We start from the raw sequence: 22400 nt of genomic DNA on the forward strand, positions 1-22400 counted from the left end.
ATTCAGAAGTTTAACAACTGTTCGTTTTATTGTGATGTTTGCTTATTTTGTATATAAACTACTTATTGAAACAAGTTACTGCATCGTTTTTTTTCATACAAATATCAATGTTACTGTGTCCAGGGTACCTGAAGTGGCCAACCATCCAGCCGGAAGAAGTTCCCTTTGCAGTGGAGTTGGCGAAGAGGCATAATTCGGCTACAGTAGCAGTCAGGTTTGCGTAAGGTTATGTGGACAACTTCATCAACAAAGTTATGTATTATTTTGCTCACGTTTTTGTATTAATAATTTGTTTGCACTATTTGTCTCCGCATTGTTTTTTTAAACAATTCATCTTAAACGAATGTTTTCACTAAGGAGGTCACTTTATATTTCATAGCCTTATGATGAATTAATTGAACTATATGGATTACAATTTCAAAAGTTCTTATTAAATCAATTATTTTACTAAACATATCAATGATTCTTCGAATTAATTATTCTTTTTTTTCAAATACACGAAAATTAAAAAAACATTTTCTGTTGGTTTTAGAAATCTTACAGTGAAAATGCTAAAAGGTGCCAGCATCCTTTCCCAAGATTTCTTTAACCGAACCCGTGTAGCAAAAAAATGTTTATTTCATTTTCGTGTATGTCAAAAAATAATATTTTTAAATAAAATGTTTCACATTGGAGGAACTTCAATTGTATAAGTCTAAACGTGGTTTATAATTATCCTGGTAGAAAAGGCTCATAAAATGAGAGTGCAAAACAAGATTAAACTGATTTAATTCATATGAATATATTTGTTTAATGAACATAATTTATTTGATTTCCAGTGATATTTATTTATAACTTAATTCACATGTTCATTTAATTGTGATGCTTGCTTATTTTATATATCAACTACTAATTGAAATAAGTTACTGCATCGGTTTTTTCATACAAATATCAATGTTACAGCGTCTAGGGTACCTGAAGTGGACAGCCATCCAGCCGGAAGAAGTTCCCTTTGCAGTGGAGTTGGCGAAGAGGCGTAATGCGGCTACAGTAGCAGTCAGGTTTGCGTAAGGTTATGTGGACAACTTCGTCAACAAAGTTATGTATTATTTTGCTCACGTTTTTGTATTAGTAATTTGTTTGCACTCTTTGGCTCCGCATTGTTTTTTTTTGAAACAATTCATCTTAAAAGAATGTTTTCACTAAGTAGGTCACTTTATATATCATAGCCTTATGATGAATTAATTAAAATATATGGATTACATTTTAAAGGTTCTTATTGAATCAATTATTCTATTAAACATATCAATGATTCTTCGACTTAATGATTTTTTTTTCAAAATTCACGAAAATGGAAAATACATTTTCTGTTGGTTTTAGAAATCTTACAGTGAAAATGCTAAAAGGTGCCAGCATCCTTTCCCAAGATTTCTTTAACCGAACTCGAGTAGCAAAAAATGTTTATTTCATTTTCGTGTATGTCAAAATATTTTTTTAATAAAATGTTTCACATTTGAGGGGCTTCAATTGTATAAGTCTAAACGTGGTTTATAATTAATCTGGTAGGAAAGGCTCATGAAATGAGAGTGCAAAACAAGATTAAACTGATTTAATTCATATGAATATATTTGTTTATTGAACATAATTTAATTGATTTCGAATAATATTTGTTTATAACTACTCAATTCAGAAGTTTAACAACTGTTCGTTTTATTGTGATGTTTGCTTATTTTGTATATAAACTACTTATTGAAACAAGTTACTGCATCGTTTTTTTTTTCATACAAATATCAATGTTACTGTGTCCAGGGTACCTGAAGTGGCCAACCATCCAGCCGGAAGAAGTTCCCTTTGCAGTGGAGTTGGCGAAGAGGCATAATTCGGCTACAGTAGCAGTCAGGTTTGCGTAAGGTTATGTGGACAACTTCATCAACAAAGTTATGTATTATTTTGCTCACGTTTTTGTATTAATAATTTGTTTGCACTATTTGTCTCCGCATTGTTTTTTTAAACAATTCATCTTAAACGAATGTTTTCACTAAGGAGGTCACTTTATATTTCATAGCCTTATGATGAATTAATTGAACTATATGGATTACAATTTCAAAAGTTCTTATTAAATCAATTATTTTACTAAACATATCAATGATTCTTCGAATTAATTATTCTTTTTTTTCAAATACACGAAAATTAAAAAAACATTTTCTGTTGGTTTTAGAAATCTTACAGTGAAAATGCTAAAAGGTGCCAGCATCCTTTCCCAAGATTTCTTTAACCGAACCCGTGTAGCAAAAAAATGTTTATTTCATTTTCGTGTATGTCAAAAAATAATGTTTTTAAATAAAATGTTTCACATTGGAGGAACTTCAATTGTATAAGTCTAAACGTGGTTTATAATTATCCTGGTAGAAAAGGCTCATGAAATGAGAGTGCAAAACAAGATTAAACTGATTTAATTCATATGAATATATTTGTTTAATGAACATAATTTATTTGATTTCCAGTGATATTTATTTATAACTTAATTCACATGTTCATTTAATTGTGATGCTTGCTTATTTTATATATCAACTACTAATTGAAATAAGTTACTGCATCGGTTTTTTCATACAAATATCAATGTTACAGCGTCTAGGGTACCTGAAGTGGACAGCCATCCAGCCGGAAGAAGTTCCCTTTGCAGTGGAGTTGGCGAAGAGGCGTAATGCGGCTACAGTAGCAGTCAGGTTTGCGTAAGGTTATGTGGACAACTTCGTCAACAAAGTTATGTATTATTTTGCTCACGTTTTTGTATTAGTAATTTGTTTGCACTCTTTGGCTCCGCATTGTTTTTTTTTTGAAACAATTCATCTTAAAAGAATGTTTTCACTAAGTAGGTCACTTTATATATCATAGCCTTATGATGAATTAATTAAAATATATGGATTACATTTTAAAGGTTCTTATTGAATCAATTATTCTATTAAACATATCAATGATTCTTCGACTTAATGATTTTTTTTTCAAAATTCACGAAAATGGAAAATACATTTTCTGTTGGTTTTAGAAATCTTACAGTGAAAATGCTAAAAGGTGCCAGCATCCTTTCCCAAGATTTCTTTAACCGAACTCGAGTAGCAAAAAATGTTTATTTCATTTTCGTGTATGTCAAAATATTTTTTAATAAAATGTTTCACATTGGAGGGACTTTAATTGTATAAGTCTAAACGTGGTTTATAATTAATCTGGTAGGAAAGGCTCATGAAATGAGAGTGCAAGTCAAGATTAAACTGATTTAATTCATATGAATATATTTGTTTATTGAACATAATTTAATTGATTTCGAATAATATTTGTTTATAACTACTCAATTCAGAAGTTTAACAACTGTTCGTTTTATTGTGATGTTTGCTTATTTTGTATATAAACTACTTATTGAAACAAGTTACTGCATCGTTTTTTTCATACAAATATCAATGTTACTGTGTCCAGGGTACCTGAAGTGGCCAACCATCCAGCCGGAAGAAGTTCCCTTTGCAGTGGAGTTGGCGAAGAGGCATAATTCGGCTACAGTAGCAGTCAGGTTTGCGTAAGGTTATGTGGACAACTTCATCAACAAAGTTATGTATTATTTTGCTCACGTTTTTGTATTAATAATTTGTTTGCATTATTTGTCTCCGCATTGTTTTTTTAAACAATTCATCTTAAACGAATGTTTTCACTAAGGAGGTCACTTTATATTTCATAGCCTTATGATGAATTAATTGAACTATATGGATTACAATTTCAAAGGTTCTTATTAAATCAATTATTTTACTAAACATATCAATGATTCTTCGAATTAATTATTCTTTTTTTTCAAATACACGAAAATTAAAAAGACATTTTCTGTTGGTTTTAGAAATCTTACAGTGAAAATGCTAAAAGGTGCCAGCATCCTTTCCCAAGATGTCTTTAACCGAACCCGTGTAGCAAAAAAATGTTTATTTCATTTTCGTGTATGTCAAAAAATAATATTTTTAAATAAAATGTTTCACATTGGAGGAACTTCAATTGTATAAGTCTAAACGTGGTTTATAATTATCCTGGTAGAAAAGGCTCATGAAATGAGAGTGCAAAACAAGATTAAACTGATTTAATTCATATGAATATATTTGTTTAATGAACATAATTTATTTGATTTTCAGTGATATTTATTTATAACTTAATTCACATGTTCATTTAATTGTGATGCTTGCTTATTTTATATATCAACTACTAATTGAAATAAGTTACTGCATCGGGTTTTTCATACAAATATCAATGTTACAGCGTCTAGGGTACCTGAAGTGGACAGCCATCCAGCCGGAAGAAGATCCCTTTGCAGTGGAGTTGGCGAAGAGGCGTAATGCGGCTACAGTAGCAGTCAGGTTTGCGTAAGGTTATGTGGACAAGTTCGTCAACAAAGTTATGTATTATTTTGCTCACGTTTTTGTATTAGGAATTTGTTTGCACTCTTTGGCTCCGCATTGTTTTTTTTAAAACAATTCATCTTAAAAGAATGTTTTCACTAAGTAGGTCACTTTATATATCATAGCCTTATGATGAATTAATTAAAATATATGGATTACATTTTAAAGGTTCTTATTGAATCAATTATTTTATTAAACATATCAATGATTCTTCGACTTAATGATTTTTTTTTCAAAATTCACGAAAATGGAAAATACATTTTCTGTTGGTTTTAGAAATCTTACAGTGAAAATGCTAAAAGGTGCCAGCATCCTTTCCCAAGATTTCTTTAACCGAACTCGAGTAGCAAAAAATGTTTATTTCATTTTCGTGTATGTCAAAATATTTTTTTTAATAAAATGTTTCACATTGGAGGGACTTTAATTGTATAAGTCTAAACGTGGTTTATAATTAATCTGGTAGGAAAGGCTCATGAAATGAGAGTGCAAAACAAGATTAAACTGATTTAATTCATATGAATATATTTGTTTATTGAACATAATTTAATTGATTTCGAATAATATTTGTTTATAACTACTCAATTCAGAAGTTTAACAACTGTTCGTTTTATTGTGATGTTTGCTTATTTTGTATATAAACTACTTATTGAAATAAGTTACTGCATCGGTTTTTTCATACAAATATCAATGTTACAGCGTCCAGGGTACCTGAAGTGGACAGCCATCCAGCCGGAAGAAGTTCCCTTTGCAGTGGAGTTGGCGAAGAGGCGTAATGCGGCTACAGTAGCAGTCAGGTTTGCGTAAGGTTATGTGGACAACTTCATCAACAAAGTTATGTATTATTTTGCTCACGTTTTTGTATCAATAATTTGTTTGCACTTTTTGGCTTCGCATTGTTTTTTAAACAATTCATCTTAAACGAATGTTTTCACTATGTAGGTCACTTTATATTTTATAGCCTTATGATGAATTAATTAAAATATATGGATTACATTTTAAAGGTTCTTATTGAATCAATTATTTTATTAAACATATCAATGATTCTTCGAATTAATGTTTTTTTCCCAAATACACGAAAATGGAAAAAGCATGTTCTGTTGGTTTTAGAAATCTTACAGTGAAAATGCTAAAAGGTGCCAGCATCCTTTCCCAAGATTTCTGTAACCGAACTCGAGTAGCAGAAAATGCTTATTTCATATTTTCGTGATTATATATATTAATTTAATATTGCATATTGGAGGGGGATTTTTTATGAGTTTGTTTGTGGTTTATTATAGACTGATAGAAAATGCTCTTGAAATGGAAGTTAAAAGCAATTAAAAAAATATAAAGGTAATATGAATCAATTTGTTAAATGAGCATAGTTTTAATTTAATTTGAATGAAATTCATTTATAAGCTTTTTAAATTCATGGTCAACATCTATTTATTTGATGATGAAACTGAGTAAATTGTATTAATATATTTTACCTTTTTTATATAAGTGACTGCGTTCGTTCAATGTTTCAGCATGTGTCCCAACATCCAGTTTGGAATCGATGCCCCATGCATTAAGCTATGGATGACATACCTTGTATGATACTTGGACAGGAGCAGGTGAGCAGTGTGTATATAAAACTTGAGTTTGAAATAAATGCTACAACAATGATTCAGTTATACATGGTCAATTGTAGTATTAATGATGATTGGGCTATACTTATCGTTTAAGCGTTGTTGTCAGCGTTCATACTTTACATTGTTCAGAACCACCACACAAATAGGTTACATGCTTCCATATGATACTAAATAGTGAATACAAATTATGACCCCTGATAGACTTAGGAACCTTGGGTTTATGTTTTGGGAACAGTGTTTTCTTGTTAATTTTTACGGGAAGTTGGGATTTTCACAAATAACTTTTATACTATTCGTTCATTTGACTTGATACAATTGTTTACGGCCATCAAACAATAATGTTACATACCTCCATGTATTCGACTTAGAAGCTTTCGGTTCTTACTCAGATATAAAATGACGTTAATTAAATGGATTTCATTCTTAACAGTTGTACACGGCATTCTTACAATAAGATTACATACATGTAATTCCATATTATCCTAAATACAAATTATTACCAATGATCGACTTTATTTTTAATCATGATGATAATCCTTAACCCTCACTTGACCCATAGGTGATTCAATATTTCAGTGTTCAGGGAACCGGAAGTGCCCCACCTTGCAACTCGAAGTGATACCTCTTGCAACCTGAACGATCCTCTATCAGTGGCATTTGAAATGGTACGAATTGATCAAATAATTGCTTGATTGAATATTTAGAACTTAAATAATAATAATAATTAATGCAAATATCATAATTGAAATATCACGCTATAGTTCGTTCGAATGGCATTCGTACAACAAAGATATATTATGTTAATGATTTTAATAATAATGAAGATGGTTAATTAAATGATGATGGTGCTGTTGGTGATGATGCTGATCTTGTTATGTTAAAGGATTAAGGTTTTGTCATCAAGATACCTAAACATGATTGATATTTTGTTGTTTAATATAATTTCAGCCCGAAGGCCGCACAAATCTGTCTTCCATTAAGCACTTTTGGCGATGGGTGACAACTTAGTGATGACACAATGGGTAACACCTCACACACAACGGCTGGGTTACTTAACTGGTTCAGGCCTTTTCACGGGAAACACAATGGAAAATGAAATATTCAATACATTGACGCTCTTTTTTGAGGCCTTGTGTTGATCGATAAGACTTTTACATTTATGGGACAACCTAATAATTATTGATGTGACATTATAATGCTTATGTTATTTTCTTATGGTAAAGTGACTTATGGCGGTTTGTTATGTGAATTCTTATATTGATGTGATATTTCAATGTTTATGTGACATTAGTATATTGATGTGACATTCTTATATTGATGTGACATTAAGGTGTTAATGTGACATTCTTATATCGATGTGACGTTCTTATATTGATGTGACATTCTTATATCTATGTGACGTTCTTATGTTGATGGCTCAACCATACATTGTTGTAACCTTATAATTGTGATGTGACAGTAAGTTATTGCGCGAGGTCTTTAAGATATAGGTGTAAATTTTCATGTTGTCATTCAACTTCATGCTATATACACCCTTATTAGTTTTGATATTGTACAGTGTTAATATCTGATGTTTTATGTGAATCATAAATTTGAAACCAGACAAATGAATGAGGCTCGACATTCATACTTTGTGAGCCGACACTTGGCAAATGAGCACAGGGTTCCAGAGTTAACCGTCTCTGGTTTTACCTGGCCCGTCGGTAGAGCAGCTCAGGACTTTTGCAGCCAGTCTTTACTTCAGTGCTATAGTGTACTTGTTTAATACCTTTCTTGACGTGTGAACAGCTCAGAAATGTTGTAGCTAGTGTTTTTCTACAGTGTATAGTATTCCTGTTTAACATATCTTAAAGGCCTAGTTTAAGCCTTCTATAAGTGACCCCCCCCCCCCCCCCCCTAAAAAAATGTGTATAGTACACAGATGCACAGCAGGGAATCATTATGCCAAACATTCCATAAACTAGGCCTTTAACATGTGTTTCTTTGTTGGCTGCATTTCATCTCTTAATAAACTTCTCGTCTGGTATTGTATGTGTTGTTATTTTTAGCTAAACACGTCATCATTAAACAAATTTTGAGAAAATTTAATAAGTATCAAGGGAGGGCACTCTTTCTCAGCGCCGAATTTTTATTTGTCCGCCCTTCTTTATTTAAAAATGATTGAGTATACAACAATGCATGTATGGACTAAGTTACATGTACATGATATTAAATTATTCAAGTCAAATGAGACCCGATTTAACAACTTGAAACCTAATTGAAATATCTTTTACAGTATTGTATTGTATCAAACTATACTGATTTTGTTTGAACTTAATAAATATTAAAAACATTTTTTTGTTATGTTTAATTCTTTGATGACTATTTCAGTGTTTGTGAATACCCAGTAAAGGTATTGAGTATGGTCCAAATGTGAATTGGTTAACCTACAGGAGAGGTGTTTGCGTACAACCACTACCTAGCGAGGAAAGTTACTTCATTTTAAGACGCCCGACATGGACCTTGTAGTAGCACTCATATTCAAAATCAATACACATGTACAACCATCATAAATTTGGACTGATAACAAAATTTTAACCGTGCATTTACTAGGTGAAAACGCCCCAAAAATAGATTGGTGGGTGCTAAAAGATTGACTGTGATCTACTGTGGTCTCATAAGGTAGAAAGACCGAGTTTTCTGCACCTTTCTTTCCAATTAAGCTCGGTATCAATCATAAGAACCATTCCTTTCGACATTTATTCATCGTTTTTGGTATATTAAAATAATAGTATTAATTGTGGTAAATCTTATTATTTGGGAGTAATTGTGTCTACCAAAGCATGGAAAAATACAAGAGATTACACTTATCAACGCTCTACCCAATGCGAGGACATATGGGGGACCTAAAGCAACTGTGCACCAGATGATCAATTTGCAAGAAAAAAAAGAAAATTGTCGAAAACTGTCATAAACTTGGTATAAATGTGTACAATGCATTGAAACTTACTAACTGAAGTACCACATAGTTTACAAATTATTTAAGTTTAGCAGATATGGGGGTTTAGTTGTATAATCAATCAAACTGGCCAAGCAATACAAAACATACCTGCCAAAGCAACATTTGGGAAGACATTTGTATTATCAATTGGCTTTCCAATACATGTGACATGTGTATGTGCGCGCGACAAACTATCATATGTCAGCGTACGTACGAGATACTTCAGTCGTGCGCACGAGATACTATGCCGTGTGCACGAGCTACGAGATAATAAAGTCGTGCGCACGACATAATTAGCCAATCAGAATACACTTTACATACATGAGTATTGATTGAGAATGGCTAATAGCGGAAAAACGGTGGCCGAATCAGGCCTTCATTGTAATCATCAAATCTCTGTGACGGCTAAGGTAAGTCAATCGAAATATTTTACTTGACAAATACACAGAAATATTCGACATCTTCTCTATCAACCTGCTCCCTAATTCCTATGCACATGTACATACACTTTATATGTGTTGGCAAAGTGTCAACAATATTACTTTTCTGAAACGGTGACGTGGGGATTATAACGTACGTAGTGCTTTTTCCCCTATAGTAAAGTACACACATAAACACTGATAAATTTGCCTGTTCATTTTATTTGTTAATCAAATGGACCGCTGTTTTGGGCCGAAGGGTACTTGGGCCGTCGTTTAATTTGGTCCGCATTCTCACATTAGAAATCATCGCCTGTTTACATTATTGGATACAGAGAGGCACACAGATAATTTTGTTTTAATTTATGGAATAACAGCACCATCAGATTTCCAAGACAGCAGAGAAATTAAAAAGAAAATAATAAAACACAAGAAGGTGAAAGCAAAATACGCTTATCCCTTATCAAGAGGTGGAATTGGAGTTCACATAGAGAACCAAGCTGACAAGGAAAAACTGCTTCAAAGGTGGCCAGAGGGCTCATTCCAAAAAAATACAGATTCATTGATTGTTCATGAAAACAAACCTAAACCATTGTGTGTGTTTAAAAATGTTCAGCCAACAATCATACAATTAAGTAGACTCAGTTGGTGAGGAGGTAAAAACACAAACAGGTGTAGCAGCAACCTTCAGAGCTACAGAGATACACATAAACCCTTGCCAGTTATATTTGTAGAGTGTGTTTTTTGAAGACCAACCAACACTTTTTCAAAGTAAGTTAACCGTGAGTCGGAAAGAAGACAATTTTGGTACAGGCATACCTTGAGAAACAAGAGGAATATTCCTACAAGGTGCTTCCAGTGCCAAGAATTTGGACACATAGCTGCAATCTGTAAAAAGGTCAACTTCTGTGAAAACTGTGCCGAACCCCATGAAGGGAAATGCAAAAACAAACAAAAGTGTAAAAACTGTTCTGGGGGTCACTAATCCAGCTATATAGTCACCAGCATTTTTGAACCTGCTTGAAAGATTAAAAAGAAGAGATTAAAATAACAAATACTGTAACAAATAAACAATGACTAATTATGTAAACTTCAGCTATCCGTGTAAGTGTCACTAAATTAACAAGTATCAAGTGTATAAACTTGTACATAAAGAATTAGTACCATGCGATGACAACGGTGAATTAATTCGTCAAAAGTACAAGGAGACCATAGGCAACAACCAAGCCATTCGGCATAGCTGAAAAACTAGACGAACAACAACAACAAAACATCCACAAGTTAACATATTTCTCGTTGAATTGTCACTGTCTAATGTAAAATTCTGGTATATTGTATGTACAAGTGATGAAATCAACAACAAAATTGACTTGACATTCTATAATTAAAACGCCGTCTCAACATTTGCATTCAATGTACACAGTATGCGGATGGTAAAATAGTTCGGATAAACGATCGAATTCCATAGATTTTTTGTGTGTATGCTGTAAAGAGTGTAGTTTATACATGAATTAAAACTGTCTAGTATGTGATCGTTTTTATATTCATAAAATGCATCCTTAATGCAACATTTATACAGTATTTTTGGAGTCGAGTCCAAGTAAAGCATCCATACAATATTTTCCCAGAGTTAGCATAGATTAACATCCTGAAACCATACCTACATCTACATCAACATTAAGGATAATGTCTGATTTGCAATTCACCGTTTTCTTTCTGCATACAACATACACTGTCTGTATATAAGTTATAACAATTTTTTTTATTGGTTACGTGCAAATATGCCCTATATATATACTATAGTCTAAAATATTAGACGTTTTATACGGGATTCTTCCAATCCCTAACGTCTAAACGGGAATGTGCAAAAAACGGGGGTGTTTTAAAAATATTGAAATTGTTTTAAGTGAAGTATTTTATGGTTGAAATTGACCATAAAGAGTTATATTCATATTTTACCATGTAAGTGAAATGCTATTTTGCACTAAACAAGCATTTAATGCATTAAAACAAGTTGTTTACCTTTCCAATAAAACGAAAGTTGACTGACACAGAAAACAATTATGTGAAGGGGAACAACTCGATACACTCGTAATAACTCGGCCTCCTCTGACAAAGCTTCGAGATAGACCTCGTTATACAATCGTAATAACTCGGCCATGGCCGAAATGTTCCGAGCGATTTAAAACTGTGCCCTGAAGCCTTGCAGGTGCCCTTCATGTATATATCGTTATGTTTTGACAGAATGAAATGAAGAAAAGCCGTCAAACTCATAATTATAAGTTGGATATTTATTTTTTGTGTACGGAGCTAATATAAAATAAAATTATCTGGTAATATTTCTTGTTTTATGATATTTTATAGACGCCATATGCTTTAACCCGGAATCCTGATCGGAACAACTACCCACTTTTGATACTAAACAATTTGTACGTGAAGGATTTGCCATATCAAAAATCTAAAAAAAATCCGTCAACGTACAATTATTTGGACTAATATATACTATTCCTTGTAAACTGGTAATCATGAATGTTAATACAAATGAAGAATTAGGATATGAATCCTTCTGATGATGGTAACATTTGTAAAGGTAAAGGTAAACTTTATTTAACGTCGCATATAATCAACAAAAAAAAGTTAGTGAGTTAAAGCTTTCGTGAGACGATACCTACATGTACCTGCGTAACCTAAGTTACTTTTACCCCAAGCATTTACCCGGTACCCATTTAGAGTTGGGTGGACTGAAGCCAATTGGATTCAGGAATTTCTAAGCCACTGTTTACTTTGATGAGTGTTTATGTGTAGTGCAGATCAAGATCACAGGAAATTAGCTGAGATTGTGGTCTAGATGATATAAATTTAAGCCTTTTTAAGACCAAATACTGACAGAAACAATTCTTCAACACCAGACCCGCTAAAGTTGGGCAGAAGAAATGTTTTTATAGTATACTCGTAATTCAAAATTCTAACATATAAACATTGCATTTGCTTCTACTTTCTAGCAACCATTAAAGCCATTTCTGCGGGAACGTGGTACAGTCCAAGATGGAATGGACAGAATGGATGATTGCAGATAAGGTAAATTTTTACTTCATACCTGTTTCTATTTTGTTTGTTTTACATTACCGTATGCTCACCGAAAACTCTTATAAATGGAGTTTTTTTTTGCTTCATTATTAAATCCCTGCAAGGCTTTTATGCAAGCTGGGTTTAAAGATTTGGGTTTTTAAAATGAATAAACAGTTAAGTTGAGCACCCGGCATAATAAATTACGCCTAAAATACAACATTTCGGACTAAATATAGTTAAAAATTTCCCAAAATCCCTGCCCCCGATTTTAAAAGCTCCCTCTAGTGGCTATAGTTGAAAATTGAAAATTAGCCAGGAGCACAGCTGCCTATGTGGCTCATGAACACAGTTATCTGCACCCCCCCCCCCCCCCCCCAGGACCAAGATCTGGATGTTCTTATATATTTTTGACATTTAGAAAATACAACTTTAACTTTCAAATGAATGTTTGAAAATCGTTCCAAAGGCTTGTACCTTTAATGAAAGAAAGCCTCACTTTCCAGTCCAAAGTAGAAATGGAGGGATTTTTAAAAAATCAACAACATTAATTTGATCAATGAAAAAGCACGGCCAAACGCCAACAGGCTAACCCATCATTTGAAACTGGTATGCCAAAGATGTGTCTGTTGTATAGGCTATTTATAAGGGCTTCAATGATTGTATGTTTGGGTAAGGGTTGTGCATTTATTATTTATCCTTTCTTATTATTTTAAACATGATGGAAATGATGAAGAACCAACCAGCCAGCTGGTCCACTGTACACCCTAGCTGAACTTGGTGTACGCCAACATGCCAACATGTGGTAATTTGTTAGTATTTCAAGATTTTATTATGGAAAATATAATCCAAACTGAAGCATAATATGTGTAATTTTGATCATATAAGCTCATTGATACTGTTTGTTCCATTTCTAAATGAATTTCATGCCGTTTGTCAATCGTTTCCGGCTGCAGCTTTGAGATAATATCTTTTTCTAATAAAATTGCTGACTTGTATTGGTCTTTGGTGACAGTTTGGTCTGTATTGAAAATCTATTTTCAGATTTTCTCTTTTAAGCGAACTCTCCCCTCCTGCCAAGCAAAATTATGGTGGAGTGTGAGATTGTGATTGAAAGATGAATGGGCGGTTGCGGGCCGATGGTGTTGCTGTGGACCATAGATTGTGTGAAATATTGTAACTAGTCTGTCCAGGGTGTGGGAGAGGTTACCCATCCTGCCAAAAACCACCATGGCTGAGTGAGAGTTGCGACTAAAACCAGGGATGGGGAGGACTGTTACCTTTCCATGAAATAATATGGCTTGGTGAGAGAATGTTACTAAAATCCGCTTAATTTACAGGTGCACCTGAATGTTATTAAGATGTGCACATATACATTCATACATGCTGGTCTATACTATAGAGCCACACCTTTCTTTTAAAAGCATAAAATGGAGGCGCACCTCTTTCATAAATACAACTGCACCTCTATATCATAAATGAAGGTGCACCTCTATATTTAGACTGACATTTCTCCCACCTCTGATAAGTAGATCTAATAATTTGACCATGCTAGAAATTTTTATCTTGCCCCAGGCGAAGATAAAATGCCCGTATGGAACTCCTTTTTAATGGTCACCACATTGTAATTACCTCCTTTGTTGAAGACTGTCATCTGTAGCATCATGGAAACCTTGTCTTGTGGCAATATTTAGAATGCTAATTAATTATTTCTCGCTTCAAATGTCACCATAAAAAAGTTTTCACACGCTTTTCAAGAAATAATGCTTCACTCTTCTTAGAACTATTTAAAGACCAATTTGACTTTTAACATAATCTGAATCACTGCGCGCATATCCATGACAACCACGAATTATCGCATATCCATATTACACAATTAATTTTGATAAGCACAAAAGAGTTCCAGCAAAAAAACATTTTAGGTGGGAGAAAAAGCATCTACCATAGCCGCTCGTGTAAGATAGGTTCATCCCGACCCTCGGTAAACCTCGTTTCCGCAACACCCTACGCTCGGGTCGGAATGAATCTATCTTACACTTTCAGCCATGGAAGATACTTTTAGTCTTTTCTTAGACCTGCACCTTAAATGGTTTATTTTTTCAACTTACATCGCAGTTAAGCGACTTTTCATCAAAAAAGTAAGTCAAACTGTACTGGCTTGCTCAGACTCAATATCATGGTCAAATTTGTTAATAATAGCCATTGTGTCAAAATTCCTGCTTGTTAAGTTAATTAAGTAAAAAAAATCTAATGATGTGACTCAGACACCATTGCCGACAGAAATAATATAAATGTTATTCAAATTATGTAATCTGATGCATCCCCCCCCCCCACACACTCAAATCACTCAAATCTGTGTGCGATAAGGCCCCAGCTTCTGGATAAACCTTAAGCATAACCAGCTTAAATTTCTTAGGTCAAATAACTAAATTTCATTCTGAAACTTGATTTTATCATTTTCTAATGAAACTGCTGAATTGTATAGGTCTTTGGTCTGTATTGTGCATCTATTTGCACATTATGTTTGCTCTTTTAAGCAAACATTACATTAATTGCAAATTCTATAAGCAATAAAACAAAACTTACTACACATTTGATGCAGAATGATGTTTTATTTAGTGTGATTTTCAGCTTATGGATAAGAAAAACATCTACTTCAACAATCACAGGCAACCCAATGAGATCGCTATTTTAAAGAAATATTGCTTCCTATCATTAATTCATTAATTCATACTATCAATCATGTAAAAAAAAAACTTTTCTGAAGGCAAAAGAAATAAATGAGCTGGTTTCATTAAGATTAGAGCCGTTTCCCTTCATGCATTAAAAAGAAACCTAAATACACTCAAAATGCCTTAATAACACTAATTTATTGTTTATTTCTATAGCAAGCCTGGTTGTTGAAGCCACAGAGGTATTCTTAAGGACAAGAACCAGCGATGGTCAAAACGTGGTCTTGTATGGAATTCCATACCGGTTCTCGGCAAGGATTTCCGAGAAAGGAATACCATATCCAAGTAAGAAGAAATTCTAAGCATATCTGATTTCAATGCTTTCAAAATGCATCTGGGTACTCAATTAGTTGAGATTAACCTTTGAGTTGTTGAAAACTGATTGCAAAATGTACATAAGACTATATATTTCATAAATTTTGTCCTGAAAATCTTTGAATTCATGAACTTTTCTGCATATTTATCACAATTGTGATTACCTAAAAGGTTGTGTATGTCCCGAATGAGTGTTTACAGGCATTTTTCATACTGTACAATAGTTGAAGCAGATAGTTGTAATACAGTATTCTGTGTAAAACATTGCTTTTGTGACTTGCTTGCAGATTATGATGTGCCAATAAGCTGCAGTTAGTTGCGGCTTTCCCCTCCGGCAGAAGTCCTGCAATCTGAGTCCAGGAGATGCAGCTCTGAATCCAACATTTCAGAAGAATGAAAATGTTAGTCAACTCTGTAGTACTTGTTTGTGTGTAAATGATTCAAAAGAGTGAGATTTATAGCAAATTAGTTATAATTAAGCAACTTATAGACAATGGTAAAGTGCTGTACTCTTAGATTTATGCCAAATCTAGCCTTCAAAACAGATACTTAAAGTAAAAAAATAATAAAAAAATTGGGCATAATAATGCTATCTCTGCATTTTCTACATCATGTAGCCACCTCACATATGAAAACACTAGCAGTTGTCATGAATCTCAGTTTTGGTGTGTTTTTTGCTATTTCCTTTGTTGCGCCATTTGTCCCGGAAGCAAACAATTTGGCATATAGTGGTGTTTAGACTGTCTATAAACACATAATCACTTATTAATTTTTTTTTGGTAAACTCAACAGTTCTGTTACGGTACGTATGTTAAGAAGAGGACCAGGAAAGTATAAATTTGACAAGTTGAAGCAATTCAGTTGGCTCTATGTCATTTTTTATATAAAACATTTTTTATATAAAACACTAAGCCGATAAAGTGGAAAAATCTTATTTTGCTTAGAAAAAATCTTAAAGAGTAGGCAGGCCATTATGTGGTGCTGTTTTATAGACACCATTGAAAGCTACAAGGAAAACATTACCTGGTCAGATTATTCTAATGCATAAGGAAATAATGGCTCATCAAAGGTTGGGGGCTTACCATTTGATGGAAATGGCTATATCTGCTTTTTATGAAAATACCCCAGGTGCTAATACTCGTCTCATTCTTTAAGTGTTTAATATATCATTGCCAAACTTTCAGTATATGTTGCATATAGCCTAAAATCGAACTATAGGAGTTTTGAAGTCTGGTTTTGCAAAAATATTACTTAAATAGACCACAGTTATCTGCCCCCATTGACCAAGATGCGGATATTAATACAGAAAAAAAGTGCTATAAATATGTGTTCAAGTATCAATATTTTATTAAAGTTGAATGAAAGAGAAGAAACAGGTGGTCTTTTTGGGACTGTTTTGAAGTGAAAAGCCAGGTTAGTGTCTATATGAAACATATAGTAAAAATAACTGTGGTCTTAGGCCATATTTACATATTTTTAACAAAGCTGATGTCATTTGTAAGTGTGAAAGCCTCTTTATCTGTGTCAATGTGAACAAATTAACCCTTTGGGTATTACTTCATTTTGGTGTTAATCTGTTTCAGATCGGGATCCATCACTTCAGTACCATATTCACCAGTAACGTTTTATCCAGGATACCAGAGTGGCATCTAGGATTGATCACTAACACTTCAGTACCGTTTTCAACTGTAACGTTTTCTCCCGGATACCAGAGTGGCATCTGGGAATGATCACTTAAGTACCGTTTTCACCAATTACGTTTTATCCAGGATACCAGAGTGGCATCTGGGATTGATCACTTCAGTACCGTATTCACCAGTAACGTTTTATCCAGGATACCAGAGTGGCATCAGGGATTGATCACTTCAGTACCATATTCACCAGTAATGTTTTATCCAGGATACCAGAGTGGCATCTGGGATTGATCACTTCAGAACTATATTCACCAGTAACGTTTTATCCAGAATATCAGAGTGGCATCTAGGATTGATCACTTCAGAACCATATTCACCAGTAACGTTTTATCCAGGATACCAGAGTGGCATCTAGGATTGATCACTTCAGAACCATATTCACCAGTAACGTTTTATCCAGGATACCAGAGTGGCATCTAGGATTGATCACTAACACTTCAGTACCGTATTCAGCAGTTACGTTTTATCCAGGATACCAGAGTGGGATTGATCATTTAAGTACCGAAATCATCAGTAACGTTTTATCCAGGATACCAGAGTGGCATCTGGGATTGATCACTTCAGTACCATATTCACCAGTAACGTTTTATCCAGGATACCAGAGTGGCATCTGGGATTGATCACTTCAGAACCATATTCACCAGTAACGTTTTATCCAGGATACCAGAGTGGCATCTGGGATTGATCATGTCAGTACCATATTCACCAGTAACGTTTTATCCAGGATACCAGAGTGACATCTGGGATTGATCTCTTCAGTACCATATTCACCAGTACGTTTTACCCAGGATACCAGAGTGGCATCTAGGATTGATCACTTCAGAACCATATTCACCAGTAACGTTTTATCCAGGATACCAGAGTGGCATCTAGGATTGATCACTTCAGTACCATATTCACCAGTAACGTTTTATCCCGGATACCAGAGTGACATCTGGGATTGATCACTTCAGAACCATATTCACCAGTAACGTTTTATCCAGGATACCAGAGTGGCATCTGGAATTGATCACTTCAGGACCGTGTTCCCCAGTAACGTTTTATCCAGGATACCAGAGAATGGATCTGGGATCGATGACTTAAGTACCGTAATCAACAAGAACGTTTAAGCTAGGAGACAACAATTACATATGCACCACAAAGTGTTCTCAAAAGAGCATCATAAACTGTAATAAATATCTTCTTAATTTTAATTAATAAGTGAAATTGGTTAAATTTTATAAAAAAACAACATCATTTAAACGCTAGCATTGTTTTATTGAAAGTGTTTGGAAGAAGATCTTTACTTCCTTTACTGCACAAATCTTCAGTCTGCAGTTATGCTTATTTATTATAAATTATTGAAAACAAGTATGCTTATTTATTATAAATTATTGAAAACAAGTATGCTTATTTATTATAAATTATTGAAAACAAGTTTTTAAACTTCAGGCACAAAATTGTATTTGTCAGTACATTGTATTGTAGAATTACCATGTCATGATTTTGTACCATATCTTCATTAGCTGATAAACCAGGTCCTGATTACATTATATTTCCAATTTTCATAGATATATGTTAAGTTTGTATATTGGCACAAAAAAATCAAGTTATTGAATGTTCCTTTTGGAGAGAGTCCTATAAAATAATGTGAAAGTGCTGTATATAATGCTGGAACTCACATGAGTTAGCCAGTATAAGTTCTGTACAATTAAGTGTATATGCACACAACAGTTCATCTTGCATTGCTTTCTCAAAGGATATAGTATTAAGCTGAATTACCTAATGTAATTACATCCAACATAACCAGCCATTGTATTTTTACAGGATGGGGAGAGGGTACATTGCTTGCCTGTAATTATAGTGCATTCTAAATTTCTTGTTCTGATTATGTTGTGAACTGTTTAACTGCAATATAGTGAATATATTACAATCTTACAACATATATAGTTATATTATATATTAATACAATCACTAATGTTTCATGGATTAATCTATGTGCTATTTTTTTAAATGTTATAGTTGTATTGTTGTCCAATGTTTATAATTCTGTTAAAAGCTGCACTCTCACAGATATACCATTTTTACAACTTCTTGGAAAGTGCAAATTTTTGCGTAAATATCTGCAAACCAATGATATAAGATTGCTGACAAAAAATCAGATCGTAGATTTTCATATTTTCGTTCGAAAATTAATTTTTTATGGCTTAAACTGTTACAAACGGTTTAAGAAAAATGCATAAAACATGAATTTTTTAACTTAAATATAATAATCTGGGATCTAATTTTTTGTCAGCAGTCTTATATAACTGCTTTCCATGGATTTTTGCAAAAATTGGCTCGTTCCAAGACAAACAATTAGGTAAAAAGTTGTAAAAACCTTCAATCTGTGAGAGTGCAGCTTTAAAGTCTCATACTTTAAGTAATTAAATATGTTCATACTTTTTGCATACATTTTTATATTCATTTAATGATTGAATGGGATTAACAACGTCAACTACAGGGGATTTATATTCATTTCAAACTGCTGAGGGGGTCAAACTTTTTTTCTGGGTTATTTGCAGAAGCTTAAAAATCTAAAATTTCACAATGCTGTTTCACATATTAAAATAGTTAAGTACAGGTTGATTGTCAAATAATTGCAGAGTCTGTGATGACTAATTTTAAGTAAACTCAATCTGTTTTATTTACCTTGTTATGTTTAAAGCTGCACTCTCACAGATTTACCATTTTTACAACTTTTTTTTTTATTTTTTGTCTTGGAAAGAGCACATTTTTGCGTAGATATCTGCAAACCGTTGATATAAGTTTGCTGACAAAAAATCAGATCGAAGATTTTCATATTTCCGTTCGAAAATTAATGTTTTATGGCTTAAACCGTTACTAAGGGTTTAAGAAAAATGCATAAAACATCATTTTTTAAACTTAAATATAAAAATTTGCGATGTATATTTTGTCAGCAGTCTTATGTAACTGGTTTCCATGGATTCTCGCAAAAATTGGCTCGTTCCAAGTCCAAAAAAAAAAAAGTTGTCAAACCTTCAATCTGTGAGAGTGCAGCTTTAAAGTAGGAATCATTATTCTGTACTATTACATGCTTGTATGATATTTAGTATTGTGAAAATTAGTATATTTATTGTGTTTGTATTTATGATTTTTTTTTCAACCATTAAAATATTCAATTTCTTTTGCATTGCCTTTACCTTAAATGTGTTGCACCTACATGTTGTAAATGATCTAATTATACCCCCCTACCCCCCCCCCCCCAACCTTCGAAGAATACATATTGCTTTGTACATGTCTGTCGGTCGGTAGGTCAGTCGGTCGGTCTTTCGGTAGACCAAAGCTTGTCTAAGTAATAACTGGACAATTCCTGGATCTGGAATGGGCCTGGCCAGTAGATGAGCCCTATCGATTTTAGGTCAAGGTCACACTGACCTTTAAGGCAAAAAAGTTTGTCAAAGATTGTCCAAGTGCTAAACATTAAGACTGGGCCTGACCAGTAGATGACCCCTATTGATTTTAGGATCATCGGGTCAAAGGTCACAGTGACCTTCATTGCTAAAAGATTGTCCGAGTGATAACTCGACAATGCCTGCACTCTTGGCCCTCAAGGTTGGATATGACAAATAGATGACGCCTATTGCTTTTAGGGGTCATCAGGTCAAGGTCACAGTGACATTTGTACAACTGAACACAAGCACGCTACATTATTACGTCATTAAGTGACATAATATAACTTTGATTGACGACCCGACCAATTAGTGGCATTTAAAGTCATATTAATAGGAATCAATATTCTCACATATTTTAATGTTTTACGGTATGACGCACCCCTGTACATAAAGCGAATACTTAACCTCAAGGCTATCAAGACGGCCTAAGGTTAAGGGCCTTGGCTGGTTTTCAATATTGGTCTTTATTGGATCTAAGAACGATGTAGCTAATCGGATATTAATAACTGACCAATAGACTGAAAGAAGTCAATGATATATGGCCATAAGATTAAGTTGAATATTGAATACCACTCCTGACCGGAAAAGCCTTCTTTAAAAGCAAATCATGGGGTAGCCAATCAAAAGCCTTAGTTAAATCCATAAGATCAGCCGCCATATATGTATAGTCGTCTATCGCTTTCCCCAGTCTCAGTGCTCGCCGAATGGGTATAACCCGATGGCGAGGGTAAATAAGCTCACCCCCCCCCCCCTTTCCCAGTCTTCGGAATTATTTAGAGTTGTTCTGTGACATCCATATCCTGGTCTAAAAGCAGCAAGAAATGTATTAAAATGATTTTAGAAAGAAAAACTTTTATTAACCGTATGTGAAATGTCCTTTCATAAAATATAGATTTAACATGTACACTATCATGACAAGTCTGTAATTCCCCTGGTTGAGAGTATTGTCGTTCTTGGAACACTGGGGTAACTTGGCAAACTGTCAACTTGTCTGGGAAAACTGAAGTATTTATTATACTGGCCTCAATTTCTCGAAACTTCTTAAGCTAAACAGGCTTAAGTAGCTTATTTCAATTAGTCAAAATACATACTTAAATTGGATTCTGATTAATGAAAATGGGTTTACTGTAAAAATCATAAAGATAATTCCCATATAAATGATAAAAACTCTTAAAAAAGTTAATATTACACAAATTATTGAAAGACATACTAAGTGAGCTTAGCTTAATCCTCAAAACTGCACTCTCACAGATTAAACGTTTTGACAACTTTTTTTATTTTTTTGTCTTTGAACGAGCCAATTTTTGCGATAATCCATGGAAACCAGTTATATAAGACTGCTGACAAAAATTACATAGCAGAATTTTATATTTAAGTTCCACAATTGATGTGTTATTCATTCTTCTTAAACCGTAAGTTTAAGCCATAAATTTTCGAACAGAAATATAAAAATCTGCGATCTGATTTTTTGTCAGCAATCTTTTATCATTGGTTTGCAGATATTAACACAAAAAATTGCTCTTTCCAAGACAAACAATTAAAAAGTTGTACAAACGGTATATCTGTGAAAGTGCAGCTTTAAAAGGGACTTAAGAAGTTTCGAGAAATTGGGGCCAGTTAATCATGTTCGTAATAGGGTCCACAGTAATTAGCTAGGAAAAAAGTTTAAATAGTTAGGCAGATATCCCATCATGGCCAGTGTTTAATAGCAACTTATCAAGCTGTTCACTGACAAGAT

The 22400-nt window shown here is 33.6% G+C and overlaps 1 long non-coding RNA gene across 7 annotated transcripts; it reads left to right on the forward strand.

Moving 5' to 3' along the window:
• The first annotated feature begins 10637 nt into the window (after window positions 1-10637).
• Window positions 10638-17271, forward strand: LOC128236494 (uncharacterized). 7 transcript variants are annotated; one of them, XR_008261376.1, is made up of 7 exons: window positions 10664-10701; window positions 12424-12499; window positions 13224-13292; window positions 13547-13791; window positions 15376-15504; window positions 15822-15935; window positions 17118-17271. It is a non-coding gene; the product is annotated as an uncharacterized LOC128236494 (long non-coding RNA). The 7 variants fall into 7 exon arrangements; XR_008261372.1 differs by having other exon boundaries at window positions 10638-10701; window positions 12424-13292; XR_008261373.1 differs by having other exon boundaries at window positions 10654-12499.
• Window positions 17272-22400: the final 5129 nt, after the last annotated feature.

The sequence above is a fragment of the Mya arenaria genome, chromosome 6 (genome assembly GCF_026914265.1).
Source record: "Mya arenaria isolate MELC-2E11 chromosome 6, ASM2691426v1".
NCBI lineage: Eukaryota > Metazoa > Mollusca > Bivalvia > Myida > Myidae > Mya > Mya arenaria.